Consider the following 13,669-nt stretch of genomic DNA (forward strand, 5'->3'; position numbering starts at 1 on the left):
CTTTTTTAATCTTTTCTGGTAATCACGTAAAAGAAGGGAGGTTGTACTGACTACAGCTAGTAAGTTGTTGTCCTGGTGAGAGTGAATAGAATGATTGTGGAGGAAATGTTAGCCTTGCTAACTCTTTCAGGGTTTTCATTAATTTCATACCCATTTCATCGTGGTGACCAATGCCTGCTGCTGAGAACAAATCTATTAAAGGCTCAGTACTGCCTCCTCTTCCCTTCTGGTGTGATGTATCCTCAATAGTTCTCATCCTGAACTGCTCTGGCAGAACTAGGATAAGACTTACTCCTCATCCCCTCTTCTTACCTTATTGCTCCTAAAATGCTTTCAGGCCTCCATTGGCCATCATGAAGAAGGACACATACTTACACTGTTGTGAGGTGAGAGATAAAAAGGAAAGAAGGAAATAGTTTTCCAGGCTGTCTGTACTGGGAGCTGTCAGTGGCAGCCAGCATCATAGAGCAGAAGAGGTATATTTTGGTCAACTAAGCCATTCTTCTGTGAATCATCTTCCCTTTTCATTCAGTTCCATTCTGGTCCAAGAAGCCATCAACAAACTCAATAACTCAACAAAAACAAACCATATATCTGCTCGATAACAGACAATTAAATCTGTAGCATCCTGCTTGTGAGCTGTATAGCTGTGGATTGGTTCCATATAGTTAGGGATCCTGCCAAAGACTTTTCAGAAGTGACTAATGATTCTGTGTGCATCAGTTTTTGGCACCTGAACACCCACCCCCTGAAAGTCTCATCCATTATACATACTGTTATAGACCAGGCAGCCTAGTCCTGCCTCATCAGGGCAGCTCTCTAGTTTCCAGGGGAAACAGATTAAGCCTTTAGTCTTCTCTCTCCTTGTGTTTACGAAGAGCATGCCATAAACAGTGTCGTCCCAGTGTGTAAACCATCAAAACTCATCTGGATATCTGTATAGCCCTATTCAGTATTAGGATTTTGCAGAATTAAAAAAGACTTTGTTTTTTCTTTATTTGTTTTCAGCAGAACTGGTGAAATTTTATCCAAATGCCATTTCATTTAAAAAGTATCCATTCATGTGAGTGTTTGATACATATTTCTCTCTGTTGTTTGCATAAATTTAGCTATTAAGAGTAAAGCAGTGGGCTGGAGGGAACCAAACCAATTTTCCTCGCTCATCCCTCTTTCACTAGCAAGCCAGTGTTGTTTTGTACAGTCCTTTGCTGCATGTTTTTCTAAATACCAGCACTGTGGAACAACTGGGAAATCTGCCACTGTGATCAGCAGAGCCAGGCACTTACCTCAGGTGCTTTGAACCCGCTTCTGCAGATGAAGATATTCTGCCATGATGGAAACAAGAGCCTGACCCATCTTCCTCTGACCCGTCTTCCTCTGTTCCAGCTTTCCTACCAAACACAGATGTAGGGCTGGAAAGATGGTGACTTCAGCAGACAGCTCTGCACGCCAGGAAGCCCAGGGCTTTGAGCTCCCTGCTGACCAGCCTGGCTGCTGTCGCTGCTGCTTTGTGGACAGAGCCTGTGGGTGTGTGAGGGAAGCTGTTACCTCCCAGCAGCTTCTGCATCGACACTGAGCACCATTGCTCCCCCCATGATCTGCAAGCCAAAGCTCTCAGGGCCCTCTGCCTGACTTCCAGCCCCATCTTACCTCCTAGACTTGGCTTGGTAGGAAAGGATGTGTTTGCGGAGCATCCTTCATCCCTGGGGTGGTGTAATGCAGTTTTGCCCATACTTGTGAGATGCCCTGAGCCTGCTCTGCCTGATGTGAAACCATGGAGCCTGAGAGTCATGGATCATTTTGCAGCAAAGTCAGTCTTGTGCTGCAAGAACATTGTTACATTAAGCAAAAGATCATCAGACACCTCAGAATGGACTTCACTAGTTAGATCTTTTACATAAATTTAATGAGGAATGGCCAGTGTTTTTGCAAAGCCAGTTGATAATTATCTTCTGAGCTTGACATTTCTACAAATGGATTAATACAATTTATTGTTCTGTGGAGAAGACCTTCTGTGCAGAGAAGCCAATTTCACTTTCAGCTCCACGTGGGAGATAATACCCAGCATTATTTCTAGAGACAACTTAATTTAAAGTCAAAGATAATTTCAAATATAATTCAAATTCTTGCAAATCTTCCGTCTTCTGCCTGGCCAAAAATACAGTTATTTACTTAACTCTGTGATTAAGGTGAAAGCATCTCTTTTCTGTAGAAGAGTTGTTGCCCTTTAGGGAGATAAGATTTGAGTTCTGAGTATCATTAATTCTTTTTATAAACTACCTTCCAGTGAAATAGTTTTGAAAAACACCCACATTGCACTTCTGTTTCCTAGCCACGTATCCTGCACGCTCTGGTCTGCAGATCATATCGGGTCTCTCATCTCCTTTATGGAATTATTTGCTGAATTCTTATCCTCCCTCATGTACTGGGAAAAAGGAAACTCTTCTAAAAGGTTACATTATTGCCATAGAATGATCCATGTATGTATGTATGTATCTATGTACGTATGTATTAATTTATTTATTTTTACTGTTTGTGATACTCAGAAAGACCAGGTGGCTGTAAGGGAATTTTAAAGTTCAATTTAAGCAAAATAAATGTTTCAGTGGGAGGAATGTTTTGATTCAAAGTAGATGAAAACCTATCAGGTAATTATGGAAAAAATGGCTGTCCTGTGCCCTTGTTAAGCTGTTATATATTTATATGAGCTGGTGAACTGCCCTTAATGGGATCTCAATAGTATTGAAAAGCAAAGCCCAAGGAGTCTTAGCAAGGCATTAGGTATACAGTTATTCTTACAATATTTGAAATTAAAGTATTAGTGTTTTTACAAACTCAGTTGTCTTTTGATACTGCAAGATACCGTTACTAGACAGTTGATATTAAAACCATTTTTCTGTGTTTGGGTACTTATTTTTTGCATGAGTTTTCATTGCTGCCATGTTTAAGCCCTGCGTCTGACTTTTTAAAATAAAATTATTTCCTGTTGGCCTACGCTCTTATAGGCTTTGCTGCACAACATTTATGCGTAAGGACAAATGTGATTTATGATCCTTTAAAGCAAAATAAGCAGTCCTTTTCTGTTCACACACTGGTTGTTACTGACTCAGTATATCTACTAAATGGGCAGATTTACTTGACATTCCATGAAACAAGGCAATTGGGCAGAAAATGGCATTCTTGGCTCTACATGGAAAAAAACCCTCTGTTTTTCTCTTGAAATGCCTACAAAGCAAGCACTTGAACCATACCTTTTCCCTTTTTGTGTGTGAGGATCTTTGACTCTGGCTGGGCCGTCCTTCCTCCCCCCACCCCCCCAAAATTCTGTGATGAAGCATTACCGTCTCTTTTTGAATGTGAGGTACATAACATGGCTGCACAATGTCGGCAGAAGAGTTGGCCCGACAGAATCTGCCCGTACCATTCAAATTAATGTTCTTACCCAGTTGTGGAGATCTGACCAAAATGCTTGCTGCCTGTCCAAGAGAGTGAATCTTTTTCACGAGTCTTGTTGTCACAGAACCATTCTGCATGTCTAGCTTCCAGGCATGCAATTTCCTATTTCTGAGGCTGACAGATTATCAGGAACTCAGATGTGAAGCCCAATATTATTTTCTTTCTTTTTCTTTATTTCCTAGTAAAGAGTATTAGCTGGAGGAATCAATGACCAAAGGGAATGATGGATTCACCATCCCTTGATATCTTCATAGCCAGCCTTAGTGCCTTTCTGAATGGTAATCAAAGGCGTGTTGGCTGGGCCTGTGCAAGGATAACCGGATGACCCTTTGTGGCTTGTTTCATGAATGGGTTGAGTGCAACTGCTCCCAGTGCCTCTTCTGGCCCTGAGATCCAGGAGCTAAGGACCAGGCTCCCTAGGGAGGTGTATCTTGTCTCATGTCTGGAGTGTCACTTTGCTGGCACAGTGCCACCAGTGCCTGCAATGCAGTGAAGGGGGCAGTGCCACTAAAGTCTCTTGGTGCACAGGGTGACAGTGCCCAGGTGCTGGGGACTGCACTGGAGGGGCCAGGTAAGAGAGATGAGTCAAAGGACTTTAGGCCATGTTGGATAGGGCTTTGAGGAACCAGGTACAGCGCAAGGTGCCCCTGCCCATGGTAGGGAATTGGAAGTAGATGAACTTTAAGGTCCCTTCCAACCCAAACCATTCTATGATTCTGTGACTTTGGGCAGCTGTGACTGGGCTGCTTCTGACCTGTGTGATGTGTTGGCTCACTCTCTTTCTGAGACGTTATGTCACCTATCTTCGTTGCCCTTCTCACTGCCTCTGCTTCATGCTGTCCCCATCAGCACCTTTTTACCTTCTCAGTGTTTTCCAGTTCTCTCCTAAATTGTCCCACTCTCCCAACTAATGTGCCTTTCTCTTCCTCCATGTATCACACTCCACTCATGTGATCCACCACTTTCCCTCTCCTGTTTCTGTGTTACCTGCCTAGGCTGTGGGTATTAGTAGGGTTGGTTTTTAGATTAGTTCTGTAGGGATGCACAGAAATATGCATTATCTGACATGTTTGTTCCAGTGTGGACCACGAGAAGCTAAGTGCTTGAAATAAAGGTAGGTAGATCCCATTTATCTACGTTAATGTGTTGCTACATGCTCATTAATCCTTGGTGCCTTAGGTCCCACTGTAGAAAGTGTGATTAATAACAACAACAGTAATAATTTGCAAAGATTTTTAATTTGGGAGGAAAAAGGCAAAGAGAATCCCAAACTGATAAGTTATTATGCAGATCATAGGGCTGAAAGTTACACTGAAGTTAAAGTTGTGATGAAAAGTTTTTAATTCTGCATTGTTCTGTTTTTATAAATTTCAACAAAGGTTTGTTTCTGAGGTCATGTTTTATACTTGAAGCCACCACCATGAGAAGACTGTTCTTCTCATCATCAGCCACTGGCCTATGATGTAGCAGTGGGAATAGGAGCAATTTTAAATATGATGGTGCATCCCGCAAAGTTTCCTTGCTGGAGCAGAAGGAGAGACCAAGTACTACAGCATTGCAAGCTGGGGTCCAGCACTCCTTTTCTCTGTAGTAGCCTGACCATGCTTTCTCCATCCAGGGGGCAGAGAAAGCAAAATGGCACCACTGGAGCTCAGCAATCTGGTCTCACCCCTGCTGGTCCTGGGATTGAGGGATCCTGAAATGTTTTCTGAAGTACACTGGTGTTTCCCTACTGCTGACTTCAGTAAGAGAAGCAGCAAGGGTCACTTTGATGCGCAGGACTTGTGAGTATGTGCGTGAACTCTAGCTAAGAGAGGGGAGAGAGAGAAAATCAGACGTGCCAGCAACAGTGGCCACATTTCCTTTTCCTGCTAATGTCCCTGAACAATTGCCATTTTTAAGTGTCAGCTGCTCCTTCTTTTTTTTTTTTAACCTTAATATTTTTCAATCTGAGGATTAAAGCCAGAAGATTTCTATTGTTTCTGAGCTGTGCTGCTCTAAAGCAAACAGGGTGTGCACCTCCACTGCACCAGTCCCTTCCTATGCACCTCCCTTTGGTGCCTACTGGCTGTGAAGCCGCCAGTAGGAGATAACATCCCACTGGGCGGATGAGAGACCTGCCCTAGTCAGTTTGGAAAAATAATTGACTTTGGGCTGATGATTTGCTCCACGATGATAATTTTTGCTCATTGAGTCCCTGGCAGGAAATGAACATCACAGAAATGATGTGGAAGTGTTACTTGTTTAGTGTTTTGAAATGTAGGCTAGAGAGAGAAAGAAAAGGGATTACAACGCGAAAAAAAGAAAGAAAATGACTACCCTCAAAATGTATCTATTTTCTCCTGTAATGTTTGCAGTGTGCTTTGGAAGCTGGGAGATTAATCTCCCTTTTCTAACGCTGTTAGCCAGGGTTACACAAGTTGTGCCTGTCTTCTGTGTCTTGGTGTCACAGGAACCAGTGTAGCCCAGTTTCTCAGCATTCGTTGTGCATGCAGCAGCATCTTTGGTAATATTAAGAGTGATGTGTGCAACTCTGGAATATTGTTTAACTGTGGCAGGCAGGAAAGCACATGTCTTCTGGGACAACCTGAGTGCTGTTTCGTTTTTACTTTTTTTGGAAAAGCTCTTATCTCAATGTAAAGTATGTATATTTTATTAAATGCAAAATTTTAAAAGTGGATTTGGTTCAGATTCCCAGCCAAATGCGGTTCTGACCCTGCAGATGTTTAAAGACATGCACCCTGTGTATGTATAGTGGATGTGACATTAACAAACATTTTGATACCTTTAAAAATATTTTCAGACCATGTTCCTGAAGTCAGTGCACATGTGCACATGCAATTGCAAATTGGGTAAATTGGTTTTGATCCTCAGGTGATCTTTGATGCATCCTGTTTTTAAACCTGAGTGAGATCAGGCTTACATAAACTGTACAGGAAAAAAGAGTACACACCAGCTAACTATAATCACCTGTATTGAGACAGAGACTTGTGTCTCTAGGGTGTCACAACAGTCACTGGAGGTAGAGATATTACTCCAGAGATGACTCAAAGCACTTAATTTAGGCACTTTGGAAAACTAGTCTTCTAATTTAGGTGCAAAAAATCAGGTTGTGTGAATAGTCCTCCTTGTTTTAATTTCGGGATGCAAGCCATAAAGAAAATGGTTGTTGCTATGTAAATAAATGACAGGAATTCTAACAGCATCAATGGCTCTGACAAGGACTTCCTGCACCCCCTGGCAAGCTAATTAGCCTCCCCATCTCCATTCAGCAGCACAAGAGTGCTGGGCTCTGCAGAGCCTTTGTGAGCCATGCTCATTAATATTGGCATCGCACCCTCAGACCCTGGGAGGAAAGGTGGAAGAGAAGAGGAACGATTTTTACAGCAGACAGCCACTTGATTTCTCCCCTACTGCAGAAGGCGATGAGTGCAATTGGTGACTGCTGGGCAAGAGGACGGATGTGCGTAAGCTCAGCTGGTGCTCACCATCCTGCAAGCAGGCAGGACTGACTCTGGGAGGTGGTGTCTGTGGCTACCCTGTGGAAGGCTTTCTTCTAAAAAGAATAGGAAAACACAGCTTGGCCACACCATCTTACCCCAGCAAGCCAGACAAAACCCATCTGTGAGTCCCTGCCCCACATTGCTGCTGTTTACTGGGTGAACGAGCCCTTTAGCAAGCCGCATGCAGGAGGTGCAGAGGGCAGAGCTGACTTTGCAGCTGCATCTCATCCGCACAGGGACAACGCTAATGAGTTTGGTGTCTCTGCTGTAGCCTGTAGTGTGAATTTGTCTGTAACAGAAAAATATGGTGGCTGCTGTCGAGCTGCCACGGCACTGGCACTGGAGACTGAAACATGCCAGGTGGGGGGCACGCTGAAATTTATCTCTTGCTACCACAGACTTGCGAATGAGGTCTTTTACTGTGGGAAGTCCCCTGAGCAGAACAGGCAGGACTCTGCTCCCAGCAGTGATCCTCGCTGATGAGCAGAAGGTGAGTTGTATTTTTTTTGCTCTTTTCAGCCTCCCAAACTTTCATTTTTGTCAACTGACTGTGAAAGGTGTTGGTTGTCTCTGAAGCAGCATGGGCAGACTCATGCTGAAAGACTTAGCTCGCCTATGAAAGGATGAGTGGGAGGACTGGCACAGAGTTGAGCTTGATTAGTATTGAGTGTAAGTTTTTTCCTTGACAAGTCTTTGGCACATTTCTGATTACTTACCTCTTCTCTGTGCCAAGTCCTTGCGAGACATGTACTGAATGTCCAGTGCCAAACAATCTTTTTAAATATTAATCACTAAGAAAGCACATAAATTCTATGGTTCAGAAACTGTGTATGTGTCATTTGAACTAAACCAAAACAACTTTGGACCACACTTGGTTTCTGTGTCTTTTTCCTTTCCTGTAGTTTAGAGGTTTTTTTCTCCCTATAAACCACTATGCAGATTAGACCAGGTTATGGCTGGCCCTTGCTTGTGTATAAACAGGTGGAATTTGGTCGTTAGCGTTGTGCTAAGGACACCTTAATTTCCAGGCTTGGTGCTAGCATGAGTATAGCTGGAAAGAATGAGTAGAGCTGGAAAAGTGCTGGTTCAAAGGCTTTCGTGGGTCCCAAGGTGTCTGCACCACAGGTAACTTCTTGCTTCCACCCTACCCCTGAAGAAGCTGATCCCAGATGACAAGGGTGCATAAGGCCCTTTCTTTGCAGGGGTATCTAAACAGAAGCAAGGGTGGCAGGAATGCCTATAGTCTTTGTTTTGGTGTTGCTCTTCTTAGAGGTGAGGTTTGAGCCTGAGAAAAGGTTTTCAAGTGGCCAAAGATACAAGACATTTTTTGCCCTTTCTTTTCTCGAACAACCAGCCTTCCTGCTTCATTTGCCCTGGCCCTGACTCTTATCTGACCTGTTGGTGATATTGGTGAATTGGTTTGGATTCCTATGCTGGTTTGGTAAAAAAACCCCCAACCAAACCAAAAAAAAAGATGTTTTCTTCTGGTTTTATGTGAAGGGAAGAGCCATCTTGTGACGTCTTACCCTAAGCCTTCCTGTTGAGCAAGGTTTACTCTGGTCAGGTTGCACCATACAGTGCCATTCACTGGACGCAGCTGGTAAATGGAAGACACCAATATTTTTAGTTTCATTGTTTCATTCAAATCAATCAACTTTGACTCTGTAGTGCTCCTTGATGATGAGGTCTGAAAGCAGGAGATCCACCTTGCCCGAAGCACTTACAGGTATACTGGAGTAGGAGGGGAAATGTGCAAGTAACTAGCCCAATTTGGAGAGTGACTGAGCTCCTGCTCCCTGTCAGGAGTCATTAAAAACAGTTATTCTTGTGCCTTCTCAGAGTCGGATGGCAGACACTAAGGTTTGAAAGTTCAGGGTGATGATGTGCCACCTGCACAGACAGTGAGAAGATCAATGTAGACAAGCAGTTCTTGGATCACTTTTCATGTCTTCCCATTCTTCCATTTCAAAGACATTATTCAAATGTATGTCAAAAAGTTCTGCATGCTCTTCGACGCCCTTGGATCCACTTCCTCTAGGGACACTATGGAAATCTCTAGCCTACTCCCTTTATTTCTGCTCTGAGATTCTTTTGTCTGTAGATAATAAGTTTTTTGACTTCTCTGTGCGGTCAATGCCTTTCATAAGATGTGGAGCCATTTCAGCCTCGTTTTGCAAGACAAGTGAAATTCTGTCACTGAAAAAGAGAATAGGGGTTCCCCTGCTTTTCTCATCTGACAGTGTCTGAAGTCCTCCAGAAAGTGTGAGAATTTCCCTTTAAGTTGGAGAAGTGATCTTGATTAAAACTTGCCTTTCTCTTATCAGCCTACAAAACCTTCCACTCTGGGAATCTCGCACTGGAGATGCAGAAGAAGCTGCTGCTTTTAGGGAAAAAACCTTGTTATCAACTTCCAAAATTTGTACATTTTTAAATTCATTTTTGTTTGGCTACAGAACAAAACCCAGGCTTTTCAAAATTTTGCCTTTCAAAAAAATTTCAGATAGGGCAAAGTTTCTAAAATTTTAATTTCAGAGCCCAGAAATTTGTTTTTTTCCTTTTTTGTACTTTCACTTGTATTTGTTTTGATAATTTTCATTACTTTGTGATCTTCCAATCATGGAAGTGAAGTAATATGTTAATTTACTGTAATGTAATAGTAGAAATATTCTAATCTTTTTACTTTTTGCCTAGGAACAACTTATCACAAGGTTAACTATATGGGACTGAAAATATAAAATGAAATACAATTTGTAATCACAAATTAAATTTGTTTAATTTTAAAATATTGAATGGGAATACAAATAAAAATTAACATATTTTATGTAATATCAATCTTAAAACAATGCCAGCTTTTCAACAGAAAATGCTGCAACTGAAATTCTGGTGAAGTTTACCTCTATAGAAGCTGGCCTCCTTTTATAAGCTGCAGTTCAAAGACATAGGAAAGCCCTATGATAATTTGCAATTTGATAGTTTTTTTCATCCTAGACACTTGGTTTTGCTTCAAGATCACTGAGGCAGCCAAAATAAAAGGCACGTAAGTGGAGATCACGCATATTTATTTTGAGCAAAGATTTGACTGTCTCTTTCTAGCCAACCCACACACAATAGGTGACTATACTCTTTTTACTTAACTCCGTACCATTACTAAAACAGCTATAATTCATTGCAAGGTGTTTCTTTTAAAATGTGGTTTCCATGGTGGGATGAGAGTCCCCAGATAATTCACTGTGGAAATGCTGTCGTCATATTTGTTGCCAAGAAATGTATCCTGACTTCCGTCTATTAAGTGAGTTTAATTTACACATTCAGGCTGTAAAATGAACTTCAGGCTGCTGAGGGCGATGAAATTAACTAATACTGTGGTTGAACTGTGGGATATAGCTGTTCACTTTAAATGGAAACCCAGGAGCATATCACGTCATATCATATTTAGGTCTGCAGACCTATGCTTTTCTTTGGGACTAACTGACACAGTAATCATTAAAAAAACTTCAGAGAGCCTTGCTGAGACTAAGAAGCATGACTGTGTTGCTAAAATTGGCCATGTTTGAGGGTATGAAGGGTGAGGGGAGAAAGAAGTGGAATTAGTCACAGTAACGTCAGCGTTGGGTTTAATCCAGGTGAAATCCAGTGAAGCATTTCTGTAGTTTTGTGTTTTCTGAAGTCTATACACTGTTTCTTTGGACAAGTTAAGTCCTGCAATTCTTTGATGTCCCCAAGATCACTAATGAAGTTCAAAGGATCCAACTTCTTCTCATTTCTATTGCTCAGCTCGAGACTTTTCCCTCTCTGATATACTTTCCAGCCACTTGACCCTGCACCACTTGACTAGGGGCTTATTACAAATTGAGTTACTTGCCTGGGAGGAGTGGTGGCATTTCAGGCCCGTGGCAGGAGGAGAGGAGCTGGAAGTTTTGGGAGCCATTGTCAGTCTCTACCTCCATGCCATGTGCTGGGGCCGGCCATAGCTTTCAGAAGGCTGAAGCTGCCCTGGCTGTTGCTCATGGGTGGACAGCCCCAGCCAGAGCCATTGGTGGGGTGATCCAGCCTCAAACAGCCCAAAGCTACAGGCAGAGCCTGTGGTTCTGGCTCCTGAAAGCTGGGACCTCCCCAGGCCTGTAAAGCTTCCCACTTCAACCAGCAACATGATGTCAGGAAAGGGATGAAAAACCACTCCCAACCCCCCTTCTCTCCACCCCCTCCCAGAAGGATAAGTGCTGATCTCTTTCATGTCTCTGATGTCTTATCACATTTCAGATGCTGTCACTACACCCGGCTGGGATATTTTGGGTTGAAATACCTAAGGAGAAATGAGAACAGTTTTGGTAAGAATAAATAGCCAGAACTCAGCCTCCTTTGCATTGCGGTGGGATTTGGAAAGAGTAAAACGAGTGTGAAAGAAAGAGCTTGTTTATGCAGGAAGCTGCTGTGAAGCAGGACAAGCCAGGCTTCACAGCTCTATGCTGCCATGCCTGAGCTGTTTCCAGTGTTGAAGTTAGTCATTTGGGAACCACCTGCATTGTAAAAAAACATTATTTTGAGGAGCTTTCTCTGCAAATGTCTCACCAGTGCTGGCATGACATGGTTGGGCCCCACAATTCCCAAGACCCTCCGTGTGTAGTGCAGACATTCTACCCCTGTAGCCAACTTCTGCTTCAGTCAATTAAAAATTATCTGTGCTTTGTTGTACTACATAGTTGCAGTGCATGTATGCCTACACTTTGCAAGTCATTTTCAGGTTATAATGCTTCACAGACTGAGGATGCTGCTATATATGTGCAAAATAGGAATATAGTCCCTGAAACACTCCAAACGCTCTCAAATCACATGGTAGCCTAGTTGGAAGCAGTTGGTGTTCACTTGCTGTAGTGAGATGAAGCTGTGTGATCAACTTGCAGTGGCAAATGGATGGTGAACATGCCAACTGCTCTGATGTTCACGTGTCAGTATCAGCCAGGAAACCGTTACATCAGAGAACTCATACACATCAGCATAACCAAGGACACTCTCTTTGGAAAGATGGAGCAGATGAATAAATAGGGTATGTGGACCAAAGAAGGGCCGCAAAGATGATCAGAGGGCTGGAGCACCTCTCCTATGAAGACAGGCTGAGAGAGTTGTGCTTGTTCAGTCTGGAGAAGGCTCCAGGGAGAACTTATAGCAGCCTTCCAGTGCCTAAAGGGGGTGTGCAGGAAAGCTGGAGAGAGATTTTTTACATGGGCTGGTAGTGATAGGATAAGGGGGAATGGCTTTAAACTGAAAAAGGTTAGATTCAGATTAGGTATTAGGAAGAGGCTCTTTACAGTGAAGGTGGTGAGGCACTGGAACAGGTTGCCCAGAGAAGCTGTGGCTATTTCCTATTTCTAGAAGTGTTTCTAGCAACCTATTTCCTATTTCTGGAAGTGTTCAAGGCCAGGTTGGGTGGGGCTTTGAGCAGTCTGATCTAGTGGAAGGTGTCTCTGCCTGTGGTGGTGGTGGTGGTGGGGCAGAACTAGATGAGCTTTAAGGTCCCTTCCAACCCCAAAACATTCTGTAACTCTGTGATTATTTACATAAATTGCTTTCCTTCTCCAGGTGGTTGAGTGTCTTTCAGGGTGAAAACCGGATAAGCTTTGGCCTTTGACTAAGCCCTGGAAACCTGGTAGAGAAGAGAACAAAGTATTGCATCACACTCCAGAAACAAAAGCAGCAGCAGTGCCAGTATCTTCACTCATACTGCAGCAGTTTCTGTATGAAGCTGAATAATATTTCCCAGATTTGTACATGTGTCTCTAAGGAATTCCGAAAACACTTTTAGAAATACCTGTCCCTGTTTCAATTATCTTCATTCAGCAAGCAGCACTATTGCTACTCAGTGGGGTCTGAAACATTAATGACATTTCCCAGCAGTGGCCCAGACGGATGAGGCAAAGTAGAAAGAATTGTTTTAGCCATGGAAAAAAGCATTGAAAACAGAAATCCCAAAGTTATGCCAAGTTTTGTAATTTTATTAGTTAATTTAACAGTTCATTTAACAATTGTTTATCGTTTTTTTTAAAAATAGCTCTCTCTAATTAGGAACTCTTAATATTATATTGGTATTCTTATTTAAACCTCATAGTTATCTTTCAGTTGTGAAAACTGTAAATTTAACCCTTAATATTGAACTAAGACCCTCGCTATTTTGAAGATAGTTTTATAATGTTTGATGTGCTGTGTAATTAATGTTCTTCAGTGAACATGACCTTAGATCTACCTGCGAACTCAAAGATCTTTCAGATATGTGTGGTTGAGACAAATTACTCATCTTATTTTTTTTTTTAACTTGAATGAGCTTTCTAATAGACTTTCTCAAGTTTCAGATAATGTTAATAATCTAAAACTTTGGAAGAAGAGATAATTATCTGCTTTCTCAGCAAGAAATTTTCCCATATTCTTGTATCTTATTGTAAATTGTATCCTACCCTACCCTACCCAGCCCTATTTCCTGGTGTCAGCATGTAATAACAGAGTGTTTTCCAGAAGTATGTTGAATATACTCTGTTTACTAGCACTGAACTAATGCTTGTTATTGGAAGTTTGTTCTCGCTCTTATCCTCTCTCCCCGCAGGGAGGATAGTTTGAGGTGTTCAGTTTCTAAATTACAGTAGGACCTTTTTTTTCCCTTTTATTCTATCTGTACCTGCAACTTGGCGTGCATTTTGGGAAAAGCAAAATGATAGTTGCAG

General features: G+C 42.3%; 1 long non-coding RNA gene across 1 annotated transcript; it reads left to right on the top strand.

Annotated features, from left to right (window-relative positions):
* The first annotated feature begins 7,365 nt into the window (after positions 1–7,365).
* Positions 7,366–13,302, top strand: LOC136012640 (uncharacterized). Its single transcript, XR_010611868.1, has 3 exons — positions 7,366–7,449; positions 11,220–11,287; positions 12,537–13,302. It is a non-coding gene; the product is annotated as an uncharacterized LOC136012640 (long non-coding RNA).
* The last annotated feature ends 367 nt before the right edge of the window (positions 13,303–13,669 follow it).

The sequence above is a fragment of the Lathamus discolor genome, chromosome 4 (genome assembly GCF_037157495.1).
Source record: "Lathamus discolor isolate bLatDis1 chromosome 4, bLatDis1.hap1, whole genome shotgun sequence".
NCBI lineage: Eukaryota > Metazoa > Chordata > Aves > Psittaciformes > Psittacidae > Lathamus > Lathamus discolor.